Genomic DNA, 6,169 nt, shown 5'->3' with positions numbered 1-6,169 from the left:
CCTAAATGTGCATGCACCTAACAGCATAGATTCAAAATACACAAAGCCCAAACTGATAGAACTACCAGAGAAATAGATAAATCCATAATTTTAGCTGGAGATGTCAGTACCCTTCCTTCAATATTGATCAAACAAGCAGGCATAAAATAATTAAGAATACAGAACACCTGAACAGTCCCATCAACCAACTTGAACAAGGAAGTTATAAAACACTCACAGAACACTAACCAAATGATCCAATGTACACAAACAATCACAAAACATTTGCCAATGTAAATGGTATAGGGATAGATTTAAAGAGGCACAAGGAAACTTACCGAGTGTGTTGGTTATATATCCCTATGTTCATTATCTTGATTGTGATGACGGTCCCATCCGTGCATATATATGTCACATGTGTTAAACTGTAAAATGTAAATATGGACAGTTTATTTTTTGAGCAGCAAACTCATTTTTAAATATACATATAAAGTCTTTTCTCTGGGTTTGTCCTAAAGTAACAGGTAAGATTATCCTTTGTACCTCTAAATTATCTGTTTATAGAATTCTCTGTTTAGGTTACATTCCATGAGCAATTATGTGATCCACCTTCTCATTAACAGCCCCCCATATAATTTCTCTAAAACTTTTATCCCACTAATCTCCAACAGTAGATGAATTCTATAATCTCCCACCTTTAACTCAGCCCTATACTCAGGTGTCAGAGTACTGCTACTGACACCAGGCTTGTGAGCATGGTTGTCAGATTCCTGTTTTTCAAACTTCCACTGACCTTCAGTCTTGAGGACAACTCTTTCATTCTTCCATGCACATTGCCCATCTTTCGTCTGGAAGGCTTACCTGGAAAACTCTTTAGGAATCATATGACATTACGTTCCCAGAAAGACTTCCTTGATCCCCAAATCAGAGAACTTTATCTTTCCAGTCTCTAGCTATTTATGTATATTACACATACTGCAATTATCAGTATTGTTATATTGCATAGAAAATCATATATGTATAATTTTATATTATATTATAAAATTATGTGTGCTTTCATATATGCATATGTATGTATGTAAAATTATCTGCCATGTTTCTTTCCTATACTCCTTAAGAGCTGGGACCAGGTCTTATTTTTTCTCTATATTCCTATCAACCAAGACAATACTAAGCACTCAGTAGATGCCCCGAAAATATTTGTTAAATTGAATTCCATTGTCTATTTTTTGCTGCTGCCATGTTGAAATATTTTTAGGGAAATCATGTTCTAAAAAGTGGTGCACTAAATACCTAAAAAAGTTGACTCCAAAGGTGTAGCTACACATAGTAAATATAATTATTAAATTTGAATAAATACCCAAAAAATCCTGTGTGATGGGAGAAGTACATATAGCTGCAATAAATTCTTGTTCCAACTTTTAAGTAAAATATAAACACTTACTTTTCTTCCAAACAGTCTACTTAAATTCTAAACTTAAATATAATTCAGTAATGATATCAAAATTTCTCCCAGCTCCCTCATCTCACATCACTTCATCCCCAATTTTTCCCCTCCTCATCCTCCTGAGAATAGAAACAGCTTCATTCAAATCAGTGACAGCGTTCTGTTGGTGGCCTAGTGTGGGATTTCAGCATCTGGAGTACCTCATTCTTCCCCCTGGACATACAGTGGCTGTACAGAGACAATAGGTTCAGTTTGAACACCAACTAAACTTTCATTAGATTCAGACTCACTACACAGTAGCACAGAGGTTAAGAACATTTGCTCTGGAGCTGGGTTGCCTGCTGTGAATTCTAGCCTGTCATATAGTGGCTGTGTGGCCTTTGACATCTTTATGCCTCAGTTTCTTCATAATAATGGGTTGTTGAGAGCATTAAAGTGAAACAACACATGTAAAGCACTTAGACCACTGTCAGGTGTGCAGCAAGCAGCCAATGGATATCAACCACGCTATACTCATGGAACAAACATGCATGAAATAAATGAGCGACAGTTCCAACAACAGAAATGTACCACAGCTTTAGGCAAGAGTAAATAAGTCCTATGTGGTTCATTTGGGATATCTTTGTAGGCTTTATACCCAAAAACTATTTTACAATTCCTAAATTTCCACCATTAAAAAAAATCAGTGTTTTTAATAAGATCTTTTCTAACCATTAGGGGTAACACATCCTAATGATTATGTTACCATAATCATTACATAGCAATATAATGTTAATTAATCCATGAAACCATCCACTCAGCTAGGCACTCTCATTTTCCCATTTGACAGATAAGGAAAATGGGACACAAGAGGAAACTGGGCCCCAGGACACAAAGCAAGAAAGCCGTCTAGCTAGAAACCCAGGCAGTCTGACCCCTAAGCCTACGCTAAGAGGCACCACATCTACCATTCATTCATTCATTCATGAAATAAGCAAATGAATATGTATTAAATGCCTTCCATGTACCAAAATCCATGCCAGTCTCCACACATGGGCACACTGAGCACACGGGCAGGAGGCGGAACACATTGTGGAAAGCTTGGAAAGAACAGAAGAGGGCTGTGGTTGGGATACGTATGAGGAGATAGAATTCTATCTTTGCTCATCTCACAGGTTTGCTGGTGACAAAACTTGTAACTCCCACAGGGGATTTGGCTTTTGCTTTAGCCATCTGTCTTGATTCTTTCAAAGTAGCCTCTGAGTGTGGGCTCTGGAGCCTGTTTGCCCAACTAAAGGCTGGCTCCATGACTTCCAAACCTGGGGCCAGAGTCCATTAGCCTCTCTGTGCTTCACTTCTAAAAGGGATGTAAACTCTTCAAGTCTGCCTCATCGAATTGTTGGAGGAGAATTAAATAAACGAGTTAATACAAATAGAGCACTAGAACCTTTCTTTTTTTCCCAAAAAGCTTCTAGAAAATTTCGTACTGATAGTCCATTTAGTTAATGATCTGGAAGGCTTCTCCCAACCAGGCTAATCCCAAAATGGAAGAAAAGAATTTTCCCCTCCTGCCTTTTCCCTGAGAAAAGGGGATAATGTGCAGTTCCCAAAAGACTTCTTAAAAGACAGATAAAAAAATGTTTGAGCAGGGGATGATCCTTTTAAAAATGGAAACATCTGGTCCCCCTGGTCTAAACCCATTCTCAGGCCAAATACTTTCCCCAGGCAGCTATTTGGAATTACAGTAATAGTTATCTTTGGTTGACTGAACTGAGGAGCCAGGAGCTGTGAACATATTCATTTAAAATTAAAAGGAAATAAAAACCTGAAACCCTCACTGAACAACTGGTTCCAAAAGACTTCTTAAACTCAAAATCAAGCTCAATTAAATTTCACATCTAGTTTCATTCCATCTCCACCTTAACTTATGCTTTATTTATTTATTATTTATATTAATAATTATTTTTATAGTCACTATTTGTATTTCTATTTATTGTTTATTTATAGCTCATTCATCATGTAATATTAACCAGGCCATAACACAGGCCCTGATGGAAAGGAGGGTTCCTTTTTCATTTACCTTTATAAATATTTCAAAGTGGTAGCCAAAATGCACAATTCCTCCATTTTTGCATAAGCCCTTGATGTGCTAGGTTATGAAGTGCTACAAATTCTTTGCCATGGATCCCAAAAGAAGTGTTTATTATAACTGCCTTCAAATTTCTCTGCATTTAAGAAGATATTCAAACATAGAAATGATATGTCATTGGTCATACTACAAACAAGAACAGGCCTCCCCAAACAAGCCAGAGGACTTAGGGCTAACATATTACCACTGAGTCATAGAACAATAGAGAAAGTCTCTGCCATGCTAACTCTGAAATTTTTATTTAAATCTAATTTAACAATATACTCAATCCAAGCCCTACACATTACCTCTATAGAAGTAGCAAATGCCATTTGCTTCAGGAACAAATGATTATCGAACATCATATTACATTTAATAATTTTATGAAAATGAAAATATATATTACATATATATATATATATATATTGTCTCCACTCTTAGGATGTGAAGCTCTTTAACACATAAAATATACATAGCTTTTAAAAGAATACATCTGATAGTTAACCAAGATCTGGTCACTAATGGTAGCGTTATATGTATGCAAAAATATCTTGAAGTAGAGCAAATCCAAACTAAGACTTGTTTTACTCAAAACTATAGAACTATCTAAAAAGAACCAACCCATCCCTCAATTAGAGTTCCTCTTGATTGCTCTTCAGTAACAATATCAGTGCTTACTTGATATGAACTTAGTGTGTGTAAAGCTCATTGCCACAGGCAATTGTTTTCACAATTGTGTTACCATTTTTATGAAGTAAATTTTTTGAAGTAAATTTTTCACATAAAGAGATTGCATCTTATTTTGCAAGTGTTAGTTTTTCCTAAGATATTTGTTGTACTCAAAAAAATAAGCCATATAAAAGACATATCAGGATTGCAAAGGATTTATGATAACTCATTTATGCCCTTTTGCTTGTTCCCTACAGAAAGTACAGAATACTACTTTCATCTGAGGGAGTCTGTATCTCTTGGAAGGAGAACTTCCACACTGCATTATATTTTTGGTCCTTCTTCCCCAACTCTTGACTTTTAACTTTTTCATTAGATACAGATAAATAGAAAAAAAGTTGAACCCCACATTTTTCCTTTTGAGATATTTTTTCATTGAGTTTCACATTAGTCTCACTCCCCCATTGAACTGTTTGGAACATAACTGACTCATTTTCATTCCATCTAAGTTCATCCTAACTGGCATATTCAATAATTACAATTGTACAGTGTACTACCCTAAAAAATGATTGTTTGTAAAAAAAAAAAAACCAAAAAAAAAAACCACTACCTGTCTGCAATTTAACCAGGAATTTAGAAAGGAACTTTACTGACATGTACAAATTGATAATTATTCTGGATAACCAGTACCTAGCACAGTACCTAGCAAAGGTAAGCACTTGGTAAATATTTTTTGAATGAATGAATGAATAAATATTATATTTTGAGTGATTCTAAATATTCCCTGCCAAGGCAGCCTTCCTTTAAATGGTTAATTGGTTAAATTCCGATTACAGTCCTATTACCTGGCCCTTGAGGTAGCAAGTGTATATGAACATCAAGAAAGGATGTCACTGCTGGAAAGTATTAAAGGAGCAGGCTGGCCAGGCACGTCACATAAGCCAACCAGGGTAAGTGTTCATAGGATCCCAGTGACTTGCTCTCTTGGATGAGAATGGAGAAAACAAGTTAGGAAATGTAGTTCCCCTTTTATGGATAGGTGATCCAGTGATTTTTTTTTTCCCACAAGTCCCAGAGAACAAACATTATTTAAAAGTTCCTTTCAGTAGGGACATTAAAATTAGCTATAAGGAGTAAACATTTCTGATCCTTTTGAGTTATTTGACCCAAAATGATGCTTCCTTCTATGTAATTATTGTTGATAACTTGCAAAGAAACCAAGAGTTAATGCTAATGATAAGACAGGACATAGAATTTTATTCTGCATTTATGTTTAACATTGTCTCTTAAAATTGGCACTTGAAATTACTGGTATTCAAATAAACTGTAGCATGGTGTCTCTCCCTCAAGGTGTCAGTCAGTAATTGGCTTGGCCTACTGGATAGCTAGATGCAAATTAGAACAGGAGGCATTTTATCTGCATAGCACCCAAGTAACAAAAGAATATTTGACCACAAAATATTTCAGAGAGAAAATTCCACATCTAAGTTTAAAAATGTACACCTATAGGCACTGATTTGTTCCTTTTACTCTGATAACAAAAGCCAAATTAGTTTAAAAATTATGAATACCACATTTAATATGTTATAACTACTTCCTGTGTTGTAACTACTCCAGCTCTGTAAATTGATTTGTCATTCCAAAGGGGAAGATAATTTAGAAAAAAAACTGTCAAACAAAAGAGAAAGAAGATGTAGACTGGATAAGTTATTAAGAAATCTGGAGCTGGGGCTGTAGCTCAGTGGCAGAGCTCTTGCCTGGCACATGTGAGGCACTGGGTTCAATCCTCAGCACCACATAAAAAAATAAACAAAATAAAGGCATGTTGTCCATCTATAACTACAAAAAATTTTAAAAATAAAAGAATAAATCTGGCTCTTTGGATCTTTAACATTCCAACTGTCCAAACTGTCCATGGAGATTTGGAAAGGAAGATGATGTGAGGAGGGGGCGGGATGGGGCATGGG

The sequence above is a fragment of the Marmota marmota genome, unplaced genomic scaffold (assembly GCF_001458135.2).
Source record: "Marmota marmota marmota unplaced genomic scaffold, marMar, whole genome shotgun sequence".
NCBI classification, from domain to species: domain Eukaryota; kingdom Metazoa; phylum Chordata; class Mammalia; order Rodentia; family Sciuridae; genus Marmota; species Marmota marmota.
The sequence above is the reverse complement of the archived record's forward strand: the minus strand, read 5'-3'. Positions refer to the sequence as shown.